At 36.5% G+C, this 14,167-nt stretch overlaps 1 protein-coding gene across 2 annotated transcripts in view; it reads right to left on the bottom strand.

Annotated features, from left to right (window-relative positions):
- igsf5b (immunoglobulin superfamily, member 5b) overlaps nucleotides 1-14,167 on the bottom strand; it is a 32,075-nt gene that overhangs the window by 12,878 nt on the left and 5,030 nt on the right. The window lies entirely within an intron of this gene.

Raw genomic sequence — 14,167 nt, 5'->3', positions numbered from 1 at the left:
GTGGATGTTTTTACAATTATACTAAAGGGTGTTTATTTGCTAAAAAAGTATAAACTATCAATCTGGCAACAGAAGGAATGTAGTACAACAGGCTTTTCAGCAAAGTTTTGATCATGTTGATCATTTAAAGTTCTTAAAAAATGGCTTTAAATGGTTAAAAATCTAACAAATGACTTTTTGTGAAATGTTTTGCTTTGAAGGGCATGCTTGTGCTTTTTCTTTTAAATTAATGTCACTCAGTTTGATATTTTATAAAATATTGCAATGACATTCACACATTTTAAGTGTGGCTTATGTGTCGAAATACTTTTTGAGGCCGCCGTATATGTGTGTTTCTTTCCACTAAAAGCAGACAGTGATTGTATTCTTTTAAAATGATTGATGGTTCATAATTGACTAGTTGATGTGACTGGTGAACATGTGTGACAGCTAAATTGTCTCTTTTAAAAGCCCACATTATGGGCTTTTTATTCCCCCTGGAAAGAGAAACAAAAGGTAAAGCAGTGGATTATTATAGACAGCTGGGTAATTAGTTGAAATTTTTGCTTTCTCTTAGTGAATTGCTCGGCCACAGCACTTCATTTGTAAAGGCTTTACTGTGTAAGGCTAATGATTGTCTTATACTGTACCTCATAAGTCATGTCATGGACCTTCGAGTCTTTGTTTAAAAAAATATCCATATTTGGCCCTTCACACAACACACAATGTGATTATGGTTAAAAAAAAAAAGAAGCAAGGAAGAAAAGTTTAAAAACATATTTTTTAAATTGTATTTAAACAAGATTTTTACATATTTTAATGATGCAAATGCAAACTCACTCCTAGGACGTTTTAGCTGGTTTACAGAGCATTGCTAAGGTTCTGTGAGGTATTTACCTTTGCCACATTGCTAGGTCGTTGCTAGGTTGTTCTGGGTAGCTGCTAGGTGGTCCTATAATCAAAAGATCTCACCATCCACCAGGCAAAAAAGTCTGATCCTAACAACATCAATAAGCTATATGATTTGAGGTATTAGTCCAACTATTTTAAAGGGGTGGTTGATTATGATTTCACTTTTTTTTTTTTTTTAGTTAGTGTGTAATGTTGCTGTTTGAGCATAGACAACATCTGCAAAGTTATGACACCCAAAGTTTAATGCAAAGGAGATATTTTCTTTTACAGAATTCGCTTTTTAAACAAATGGCTGGCAGGGACTACAACAAGCTTCTTCCTGGGTTGGTGACATCAAAAACCCTAAAGTTCAGTAGCCCTGCCCACTGATTCGAGCAAGACGAGTAGTAGTAGGTAAATAACAGATGTGACGCTACATGCCTTTGAAGAGTGCAAAATGTTGTGCAGTGCCAGGTTGTGGACAAAAGTAGCTGCATTGGATTTGCAGAGAGACGGAAATTAAAAAACAATGCCGTGCCTTCTATATTGGATCCGTCAAGAACGGCGCAACACACTTATGTGAGTAAAAAAGTTTTTACTGTGTCACTATTGCTTTGTTACAGATCGTTTGATATGTACAGATTATGTGTACATGTCTAACCAAAATCACCAGTGATCAGTTTCAGTTCATGATTTGTGATGATTAATGTAGGCAAACAGCGCGCGAATACTAAATTGAGCTCTCTTGCACTTGAACGGACAAATTCACGTAAACAGTGTTACCTGTATCAGTATATTGGATCCGTACATTCAGTCTTAAAGTGACAGCAGCCTAATATAATGCTGCTGTCTGCGTTTTTAATGTTAAAAAACACTCACTACTCTTGACTGATTAACTTTTTTAACTTTAATAATAATTCATTATTTACATTTGATTAGCCTACTTTATTCAATTTCTGTACCTGAAAATTCTGAATTTCAGAAAGTCACCAGCCATTGTCAAGTGTGGCAAAAAGTTAGGGTGTACTCACACTAGGCACAGTTGCCTTGAACCGAGACGGAGCGCGATTGTCCCCCCTCCCCCCTCCCCCGCTGGCCTGCACTCACATTGCACTTAACGTTCCAGGCCGGAGCACGCTTACGTCATATACAATGCAACTTTTTAAATGGAAGAAAACAGGAAGAAATGCACTTTCGCTAAGATACTGCCTAATATATTTATCATTTATGCCGCGCAGCGATTTTCACTTGCACATAGAGGATTATTACAGCAGCTGACGTTAATGGAGGAATTTGCAGCTTTACTTGCAAACTACAATTCCTGTTCATCAATAAGGTGAGAAGCAGACCCGTTATAAACCCAAATACACTCAAATTAATTACATGAATTGATAAGTGTACTGTCAAAGTAGTAATAAAGATGTTTGCCGTCATAATGATGACAGTAGCGCACACAAAAGTAGTAGCTGTTCTGTGCTTAGGCACGGTTAGCGCTCACACTGCATGCGAACCGCGCTCGAGCCCAACCGAACCGCGCTCTGGCCCACCTCTTCCAAGCGGGACAGGGATGGCTAAACGAACCACGCCAGGGCACGGAACGGAGCGCTCACATTTGTCAAATGAACCGAGCTTTGAGAGTCAAATGCGCTGGGGCATGGTTCAGAGCGCCTAGTGTGAGTACACCCTTAGTTTTAGGCCCTGTTATAAACAATAGCTATGTTTCCATCACCCTGTTATTATGCACATTTTGAAGTATCGCATCAGAAACAAGTGATGGATACACCAAATTTCAAATAAAAATCCCTTAATTCGCAAAAAAGTTTTTACACTCGCTTGAGGTGGTTTTTGACTTGTGCAAAAAAGAGTTAATGTGAATAATGGGAGATGGAAACGCATTTGCCGAATAAATTCTGACATAGCGAACACTAAACCCACGTGACTAATCGCAATCAGCTGTTTCCGCTGATAGTGTTGTAACAGAAAACTTAATGTTTGTTTCTGTTATGATGCATTAATTCTGGATGTACAGTACTAGCACTCATCATATATGTGTGTGTGCAATGCATTTTCCCCTCCGGGCTTGTTGTGGATAGGGGTATGTGCACTTTTGTACTGGAGTGTCGTGGGTTTTTCGGGCTTAACACATAAGTGTTCAGGCGAACCCCTCATGAACACGCTGTATTTTATTTACTGTTGGTTACTAGGTTACCAATACCATGTCATACGCTCTAACAGCTTGATGGAAATGCACCTAATTTGAATTTGTATTTTTTTTTTTTTTTTTTGCAAAACTTGGAAAAGATTCGCTTCACATTTGGATGGAAACCCAGACACCAGGCAGTCACAATCAGACAGTCACATCCAACAGTCTTTGAGTTGTATGTCAGTAAGTTACACTGATATGAAATCATCATCAAGTTCAGACTGATTATTTTAATACTGTATTTTTTGGTGATAACAATAAGAGTTACATAAATATCTTCCGCTAAGTCTGTGTCTGGTCCTGACTGTGTAATTTGAAAGCAGAGCCATTCTTCCCTTGTCAGCTGGGTGATTTTTTTTCCAGCAGGAGGGCCAGGCAGAGAAAATTACTGTCTATGAGACAGCGTTTAATCTGGAAGAAGTATGGCTGGCCATGCCTCTAATGAAAAGCTTTGTGAGCAATCCTGTGTCCGAAAGGCTGACACACGTTTAGCCCTTCCTGATTTACATCCTAAGCCTGATTCTCTTGCCAAGCTAATCTTTAGAGAAAAGCCATACAGAAAGTGAATATGAATAAGAGACGTCCCAGTTCACATACAATCCATCCTAAATAGTATTCAAGATTAGAATGAATGTGTCCCAGTATTATGTCCTAGGACTCATAGGACTTGGTGTGGAATCTGTGGATGATAAAAAAATGCCAAAAAATATCCCATAATTACACTGAAGGAGGACCCCAACTATGGACGAGAATGTCATAGAGACTTGTGGGTGGGCTCTTTTGATTTGGACAACCTGGCAACTACCCAGAACACCCTTTAGCAACTTGCTAAAACCCCACAGAACACCTTAGCAACACTCTGGCAACCACCCACAATGCCGTAGTATTGCACCGATGAGTTCTGCAAGGGCAAAAACTGCTTATATTTTCTTATAATTAAAATATGTAAATATCCACTGGAAAAAACATGCCTGTGGTAACATTTCTTTAAATTGTTTCACAACGCTTTCAAAGTGAATTGAGTGTCACTAAAAGCACATTCAGTTTTGTCTGAAACAGATGAATATGAATCTGTAAACACTGTATTACGTTGCCTGTTGTATCGCTGCAGTTCGGAAATTAAAGGTCTGGTGAGTGGCGGTAAAAGGTTAATGCCCTATCGTGTTATGAATAATGTACTACATTCACTACACGTGAATACACATAGTGTTAACATTTCTTTTATCGTGACTCATACCAGAGTCTCTTTAAGACAAGTCATTTCACTCGGCGGCCATCTTTGAAACGCCTCTCGGGCATGCAAGTGCAGCTCCTATCTCTTTGAATGGGGAAACATCAAATTCTCCAAAGCTGTTTGCCAAGCTTTCGATTAAATTTCATATTTGAAATCACCAATGAAATCTGACAACAACTGTTTCATAAATTTTGTTTCTAAACGCTTGAATCTCGACAAAAAAACGGTATTTTTCTGGCTGGATCAAGCTAATTCGCATGCGCAGTCCTAAAGCGCGCGTCTCGTGTCTCATTTCGGAGGCACGCGTCTGACTGTTTCTATAGGAACCGGAGCTTCTAACGGCCGCTGCAGTGACGTGATGACTTTACCAATCAGCGATTGGCTCTTATTTAGAAGGCGGGACTTATTCCGCCATATTGCGCGTTGCAATTTCTCCCATTCAAAACAATACGAGTGACGCGTCTTGTGTTATTCTATAGTCTTTGCTCATACTCATAAATTTACTATGCCAGAAAAGACATACAAATGGAACTGATTATGTGATGCAAACATCAAAATGTATTAACACTATGGTAAAATTGTTTTGAGGTCATAACATTGTATTTTGCAAGGAACCATGCGAAAATAAGCCTTTATTAATCAATAATCTGCCCCTGAAATCATGATTTATTTGTGTGAAAAGGAAGTTGTTGGTGTTTTACTGCCACTAGTGTTCATTTCAGCTGGAAATTTCCAACCCAATCTCATGAGAAAACATCGCTATTTCATGAGGTGGCAATTTCGTATAAATTTGTACGATCTGATTTATATGAATGCACGATTTAAAAAAAAAAAAAGTAAGCAAGATGGTCCACCTATAGCCCCACCCCTAAACGTCAGTAGGGAGTAAGCAGATCATAACAAACTGTATCAATTCATACAAATTTGTCACCAATTGGCCAAAACGTGAAATAGTGCCATGAGAGTGTGTTGCAACTGCAGTGAACAGTGAAGTTTAGCAAAAATGTAGGCAGAGGCCAACCCCATCTCACATGAAAACATAACTATTTCATGAGGTGGCGATTTCAGAAAACATTCAAAAGTAAAATTCATAATGTCTGCAAAATAATACAACTGAATGATCCCCTAACATTTGCACAACCAAAATAAGGATTTTAAAAACATTTAAAAAACTTACAGAAAACATTCAGAAATAACGTTTTTATAACTTAAAGGGGACCTATAATGCCCCTTTTTACAAGATGTAATATAAGTCTCTGGTGTCCCCAGAATGTGTCTGTAAAGTTTCAGCTCAAAATACCCCACAGATCATTTATTAAACCATGTTGTAAATGCCCATCTTTGAGTGGAAGGAAAAACATGCTGTTTTTGTGCATGTCTTTAAATGCAAATGAGCTGCTACTCCCAGCCCCACTTTCCAGAAGAGGGTGGAGCCTGTACAACTCTTCGTTTAGTTTTGATAATCACCTCTGTCACAGTCACGCTCATGTGACATTGAAGTTCTTCATCATCATAAAAGTTTATTATCTGAACGTGTATAAAAGCAATATCAGTTTAGAGTTCTGATATATGTTTTTTTTTTTGAGCGCACAAACCTGAAGCATGCACACAGAAAGCTGGATGTCAAAGGGCAAAATAAGTTCTAATTTACGCGTTACTGCACTTGAAGGATTAGTTTAAAAACCTTAATTTCTTTTCGACTGAAGAAAGGCATAAACATCTTGGATGACATGGGGGTGAGTAAATTATCAGGAAATTTTAATTCTGAAGTGAATTCATCCTTTAAACTGTCAAATACACACAAGGTTATGTCAAAAACACACAAAGTTCACACAAACACAGTTATGTCTGTGAATATAAACAGCAAGAAATCGCATGTGTATAATAGATCTGTGTATTAAAATGAAAGCAGTGTAATATACAGTACCTACTGCTGTTAATATTAATCAAACAAAGGAAAACAGAAAATCACTCACTGCTCTTTACTGAATAGCTTTAGTAGCTTTAATAAGAATACTTTTTTTACTTAAATGCTGCTGTTATAGATAAACATGGCCGACTGTGTACAGCTCACTCAGGGCAGGGGTCTATGCTAATAGGCGTCACATTGCATAGAAACTGCAAACGACTTATAAGACACTGCTTATGATTTATGGGGATTGAAAAAAAAGCAGAGAGTGGATTTTTATCATTATAGGGTGGTTGTTTACAAACACTGCCAATAAACATTTATGTTTAAACCTTACGTGAATTTTGCATAATAGGTGCCCTTTAATGGGAACGTTAGCAGAAAATATTTTTGTTATCAGGGTACTTCAAAAATTACATATCCCAAAAAATGTCCAATGTCCAAGAATCACATGCTACTTTTTGGCCTTTTTCACTTTTTTTCTTAGCGTCCCCATCAGTAAGAAGGCCAATACAGTAATCGAAGGCAAAAACAATAACAACTGTGAATCTCTGCACACATGCCTACTCACATGTGGGCCGGTCTGTTTGTCTTGATGAGAAACAGCTATTGCATTTAGTCCTGCACATGCATGAATGGGAGCTTTTTGTAATGAGAGGAGTGAAGAGGATTTGTGGTTCCCTGAAGATTTGTGGGCGCCCTCCAACTGTACATCTGACCCAATGTGCCACAAATCACCGCAAGAGATGCTGACTGCTAACTGAAAACGCCAAGACGCCCAATTAATTCCAAAGCTCTGTTAGTCACAAGACTTGCCCCACATCCACAGGGAACAGCTCTATTAAACACACACGACTGTTAATAGGGACATATACCACGTCAAATTTGTGATCTTAGTGATGAATTGGCTTACTCCATAATATAGAGAGAGTCTCGGGTCATTTCTTTGGTTTTTAGCTGAGCTGTGATATAGTTGCAGTCACAGAATAGATTCATTATTGAGGAATAAGTCAGGTTAGGTCTTAAAAAATGATTGATTTGGTGATGTATCTGTAGATTGACATGTTTTATCCATGGAATATAGGACTTTTAGCTGTCTAAAAGAGATCTGATAAGCCGTTTATGAAATTAGACATTAAGTTAAATTAGATAGGCTTATGAAAATAAATCCTGGAATTCTGCAGGATCTTCATTTTTCCTACTGATGTTAGAACATATGAAATCCTACATGATACCTGCGCAATATTCCTGCAGGAGTCTTGTAGAGGTTTTGTAAAGGTGGTTTTTGTTGTACTGGTACTTGAAATGCTAGCAAACTCAAACTGCAAAAAGTTTAGATCTTACACACTGTCAGAGGAAGATAACAAATGCAACTGCACCTTCTGAGGACTGAAGGACTGAATATACACAGAAACAAATCTTATTAATTTATTATTCTTATTTTGTCATGCCTGTCTATTTACAAATAGCCCGCCTTGTTGACAGAGGTTATTTACGCAAGTGCTTTTGATGCAACCACCCTGAATTCAAATCAGCCTTTTCCAATCACATATCAGCTTAGAGAGGAGTTAATTTTAAATAAATATTAAGAAAATATAAGTGGAAATAAAGTGCCTAACAGGAATTTAAAGAGTTAATTTACCCAAAAATGAAAATAATGTCATTTATTACTCACCCTCATGCTGTTCCACACCCGTAAGACCTTCGTTAATCTTCGGAACACAAATTAAGATATTTTTGTTGAAATCCGATGGCTCAGTGAGGCCTCCTTAGCCAGCAATGACATTTCCTCTCTCAAGATCCATAAAGGTACTAAAACATATTTAAATCAGTTCATGTGAGTACAGTGGTTCAATATTAATATTATAAAGTGATGAGAATATTTTTGGTGCGCCAAAAAAAACAAAATAACGACTTATTTAGTGATGGCCGATTTCAAAACACTGCTTCAGGAAGCTTCAGAGCATAATGAATCAGCGTATCGAATCATGATTCGGATCGCATGTCAAACCGCCAAACTGCTGAAATCACGTGACTTTGGCGCTCCGAACCACTGATTCGACACGCTGATTCATAACGCTCCGAAGCTTCCTGAAGCAGTGTTTTGAAATCGGCCATCACTATATAAGTCGTTATTTTGGGGGTTTTTTTGGCGCACCAAAAATATTCTCGTCGCTTCATAATATTAATATTGAACCACTGTACTCACATGAACTGATTTAAATATGTTTTTAGTACCTTTATGGATCTTGAGAGAGGAAATGTCATTGCTCCCTATGGAGGCCTCACGAAGCCATCAGATTTCAACAAAAATATCTCAATTTGCGTTCCGAAGATTAACGAAGGTCTTACGGGTGTGGAACGGCATGAGGGTGAGTAATAAATGACAGAATTTTCATTTTTGGGTGAACTAACTCTTTAATAGTGAGAGTAAAGTGTTTATCAGGTAGAGTTAGGGGTAGGGGTATGCTTTAGGGATAGGGACTAGTAATGTAAGGCTTCACCGCCCCGCCCCAGAATTCAACATAAAAAAAGTTAATATTGTATTATATTTTAGACACAACATTGTGTGTTTTTGTTGCCTATAAAGCCATAGCAGAAGCATCTCCGAGAAACACAGTGGTGTTTCTGAATGAATCCGCGAGGAACCAATGATTCAATGACCAATTCATGAAGAGAGCCATTTACTTCTTTCCTGAATTAATCATCCGTTTGAATGAATCGAATGAATGTATGACTCAATGACTTAAGCCCAAAGTATACTTCACTTTTTACGCATATAGTGCACGTGATGCAAATTTCATCATCAGAAGAGTACTGTATGCGCACCGCTGTACTTTTTTTAACTGCGCATACTTTGTACGAACAGGTCGCACATGCACATTTAATTTTTTTTTTTGCAGTAATTATTTTATCCACAAGGTAGTCAAAGAAAAACTGCATAAAACAGAACAGAGCGGAACACATGCAAGCTACAGCAACAATGGAGGCCTACATAGATGAGGGGGTTAAACAGTTCAAAGATTTTGACATGGGTTGTGACTCATGGAGAGAGATTGCTCAAAACTGTGCATGCGTCGAACACCTGTGTCTGCGTACGAGTCAAATTAAGTATATGAAGTCAAATGAAGGCTGTGCGTTCGACTGAGAGCATCCGCATAAAAAAAAAAAAAAAACTAAGCATACTTTGGGCTTTACTCATTTAGACATTTACCGCCACCTACTGGCAGTTTTAGTTTCTTATTTAGAGTATCATTTCATTAAAAAAAATTATAATTATCCATATTAATAAAAAACAATTAAAGGTATAGTTCACCCAAAAATTACAATTCTGTCATCATTTACTCATATATATATAACTTATTAATCCTGAATATATAAATAATTTTAACACAGGATTGTGGGTATTGCACATAACTTTACTCATTCCCACAAGTTCCATTCTTATGTGCTTTATCCTCTAGGAAACAAAACACAATACACAGAACAACCACCAAAGTAACAATGAGAAAAGACAAGAACTGAAAATGAAGGCTATATATTCACAAAGAAACACTAGGGACTAAACGAGAATTAACTAGACACAGGTGTGACAAATGAGGGCAAATCAAAAACCATGGTAACCAATGAACAAGGACAAAGGAAACTGAACTGGAAACAAAGACAATCAAACAAGAACACAACTCAAATAAAACTCAAACCCAGAACAAGAAAATGAGAAACTAGCTGAAATGAAATCGGTTTAATTATTTTATGTTTTATTTTAGTTAATGAGAATTGGCCTATAATGTCTTTGTTTAGGATGTTTTTATATTTTTACTGAAAAAAAATACTGCTTAAATAAAACTTTTTGTAGTGTAACATAGTATTCATATAATATAATTTATTTTTATAACTTAAGAACTGAGAGTAGTAGTCTGTTTCTACAGCAGTAAGAAGCAATATGACTGTCATTTTTGGTTCCCATTAGAATGACAGTTTAGGATGAGAAATGGGTGGACCAGATGGGCGCTGATGGCCCCTGAATCTAAGATTAGAGTCGAGCAATGCTTTCTGTCTCTGTTTACCGCTCGGTAGAGTGGCTTTGCAGTAGGTATTTTTAATGGTCCCCAATCGATTCCAATCCCAAGAGCCTTTGCTCTGGCATCGACAATGTCACATGCTCCGTCAAAACTGCCAGAGCAGCAGTCCTCACTTCGGCCAGCAGCAAATAAATTCCCCCGCATGAAAAACACCTTAGTCGATGCTCACTCCTAAATCAGCCATCTCGTATAAAAACTGACAGCTTCTCTGCATGCAGAAGGCTCTGGCCTTTATATCAACACATAACCAAAGTGTGAACAAGAATATCTTCATTTCATCATCATTATGGAGCAAAAGAGTTGCTGAATGGTTGGTGGAGATTTGTTTTTGCTCATATAAGTATTTTTTTTCTCGTTGATACACAAGTCATTCTCAGGGAATGTGTCATTATTCACATGACTAATGATACAATAAGAAATGAAACTTTTTAAATAAATTTTACTTTATTTTTAAATGTTAGTGTTTCATAGAAATATCAGCCAATTCGCATGGCCTCATTCAACATTATAAAAAATTCAACACACTAAAATTGAAATCTTTACTAATTATTGCTAAATAATCGCTTTGGCTCAATTCTCAAATTAGATTTTTTTTTTCTCAAAACATTAAGTTCAGATCTCTGAACAGATGATTCCTTGTTCACATCAGATTTGAATTTCTTATTGATATAAGCAGATTGCATGTGTTTTGGCATGTGTGTAAAAGAGTAAGTACAACTGTCTACAGTTTGCACAATAACTACAGTTTTTTACAATTGCTAACATCCTTTTGTCCAATCTATAGTCACATTTATTTTCAAAACTCTAAACACAATTAGCACAACATCTGTCTGTTGTGACCATACCATTACCACAATTCATGCTGTTTTCACACAATATGCAGTCAATTAACATGTTTCTAAAATGCTTAAAGGGCACCTATTATGCCTCTTTTTACAAGATGTAAAATAAGTACTCTGATGTCTCCAGAGTATATGAAGTTTTAGCTCAAAATACCCCACAGATATTCTTTATAGCATGTTAAAAAATAGCCAGTTTTTGGGTGTAAGCAAAAACAAGCCATTTTTGTGTGTGTCCCTTTAAATGCTGCCTGCTTTCAAGAGGGTGGAGCTCATGCAACAACAAAACAGGACAATCTCAAGCACTAAAAATATCCGAAACTGTTGGCAGCAGTGTTCATTTCGAACCAGAGTCAGACAATAATGCCTACAGAGCCAGATATTTGCTGCATGGAGATAGAACAGGTATAGTTTAGTTTAATTATGGTTATAAATTATGTTGTCATCTTGCTTTTACCCACTATTAGTACAAGCCTGTTGTAGCGGACCCGTCCAAATGATGGCCAAAACTTTACTGATGAGTTTTATAATGTTTATTTTACATCACACAAAAGATGAGGCATCCGTTTTCACTCCGGAAAATCACCATAAGAGCTGAATAAAACAGTACAAAAAGTGCACATTAAAGTCTTATTCATAAACTCTCTCTCCCTTGCATCAACATACACAGCACTTAAATTACACAAAAACACTTGTTACAACTAACAGTGAACAAATTATATATATATATATATATATATATATATATATATATATATATATATATATATATAGAGCTTATTCTTTTTTTTTCCGATGGTGGCATAGTTAGGTATTGAAGTTCTTTCCATTACATGGACATACAGTAAAATAGGACTCTTTGAATCAGATTTGTTCAGTGTGGATGCAGAACAACTCAGAGGAGCAGAGAGAGATAGAGGAAAAAAAATAATGTTTGGGGGAGGGAGAGGAATAGATGAAGGAGGAGAGGAGTAGTTGGATCAGGACAAGAGAGAAGACGAGGTATGGGAGAGGAGTAAGAATGTGTGCTGGATCGTGCATCTCTATGGTTTTCCCTCTTACACATGACAAACCTATGAAATCTTATTTCTGCCATGCACAGAAAATAAAAAAGGTAATTGTGTCTTTTTATCTCACAATTCTGACTTTTTTCTTTCAATTCCTAGTTTATATTTCACAATTCTGAGAAAAAAAGTCAGAATTGTGAGATAAAAGTCACAATTACCTTTTAAAACTTTTTTATTCTGTGGCAGAAAAAAAAAGCTGGCCATGTATGTTGGATTTGTTGTTGATCAGTGGCAGCAATTTCATGTTTTCCTGTAAAGCTTTTACTACAACGATTCCACTACCACTGTTCCACAGAGAATATGTGGTCTGCGTAGGGAACTAACTACCAAGGGGGACACCATCCCACCCTCTATGAGGGCAACATCAACACCACACCACCCCCAGAAAGAGATTTCAACCAAGGGGGCAACTGAAGCTCTGCATAGGGGACTCATTTGACCAGTGGCTGCCCTGAGCAATTCTGTTACTTTATTTTTTTTTTCTACTGTACATTGATTCTATAAAGTAATGCCTCGTTCACTTTTAGATAGTATGTTGCCAAGAATTCACAGATTAGAAGTGAAACATGATAAATAAAGCAGTTTCCATGATGCCATCAACTGTTGAAGTATTTTGACAGTCATTGTGTTATGACTGATTATATGTTCATGTTGGGTCGAAAACTAGTGCTATGTTTTGACGGAACGACTCGATTTTGAATCAGGTTTGCTGTGTTTTGATAGAGTTAGTATATGTAGAAAAAAGTTTTTAGCATTTTGAAATGTAAAGTTTGTATTTATTTTTAAAAAAATGTGGTTTGGCCAGAAAATTAACTATTTGGCAAATTGTGTGATGTAGGTGTGTTGCTGTGTTAAGAGTTTAGAAAAAGTACTTTAAGTATTGGCAAACGCTTGTTAGCAATTGTAAAAAAAAAAAAAAAAAAAAAAAAAAAAAAAAAGTGTCTATAACTACTATGTATTTAAATGAATCATTTGATACAATGCACTTATTGTATACATACATGTTTTTATATTGTACTTATATATTTTTTTTAAAATATCTGTATACAATTACAGCTGTAGCCTAATTAAATCTATAATTACACTATCGATCTTCCCTTACCCCTTAAACTACCCATAAACCTACCCATACCACCAAACATGTCCCTAACCTTACCCATATCGTGTTTTGCAATACAATATGAACACAATTTTTTTTTTTTTTTTTTTTTTTTTATGTAAGTGCATAGTAGATAAGGACACCTTATATGAAGTGTGAACAAATGTCTTTTTCTTTTCGTGTACTACAGTATTGACTTTTCCTAGTAAATGTTTACCTACTGCTGAAATCTGTAAAAAGCCCAGTGTGAGACACAAGAGCATTCAGCTCAACAAAAATGACAGTGTCAACTAAATGTAGAAAACACGTGAAATTTGTATATAACAAATACTTTATGGTGAAAAAACATCTAAATATTTTGACCAGTGTGGCTCACACGATGACAAAAACACTTTTTATTTTGGTGACATTGGTCAATTTACTGAGACATAACTAGGTTTTGAAGCATGAATGAAATGTTTTGGGTGAGTTACTACATTTTGCAGACATGCAATAGAGTTCTGGGGCCGTATTCACAAAACATTTTATCTTACCACTAAGAGTTCTCCTAAATAGCAGTAAAAGTTCTTAGCTAAGAGTTTTCTCTTAAAACCTATTCACAAACTTGCTGAGACCAACTTTTAGTAAGGAATCGAGAGAAGTCTTAAGCTAAGAGTAAGAGTGGGGTTGACCTCGTTGCTCTGGATGATGTCAACACACTTACTAACTATGCACACAGTGATTGGCTGATGGGGGAGGAGTCTCTGTCAGCGATTTAATCATAGAAATATTGTAGAATTAGGTATCATGTTTCCATATTAAAATAAAGATTTTAAAATACAAATGTTGCCATATTCAAATAAAGATTTTTTAATAAAAATGTTG

This window comes from Ctenopharyngodon idella, chromosome 15 (genome assembly GCF_019924925.1).
Source record: "Ctenopharyngodon idella isolate HZGC_01 chromosome 15, HZGC01, whole genome shotgun sequence".
NCBI classification, from domain to species: Eukaryota; Metazoa; Chordata; class Actinopteri; order Cypriniformes; family Xenocyprididae; genus Ctenopharyngodon; species Ctenopharyngodon idella.
The sequence above is the reverse complement of the archived record's forward strand: the minus strand, read 5'-3'. Positions and strand labels throughout refer to the sequence as shown.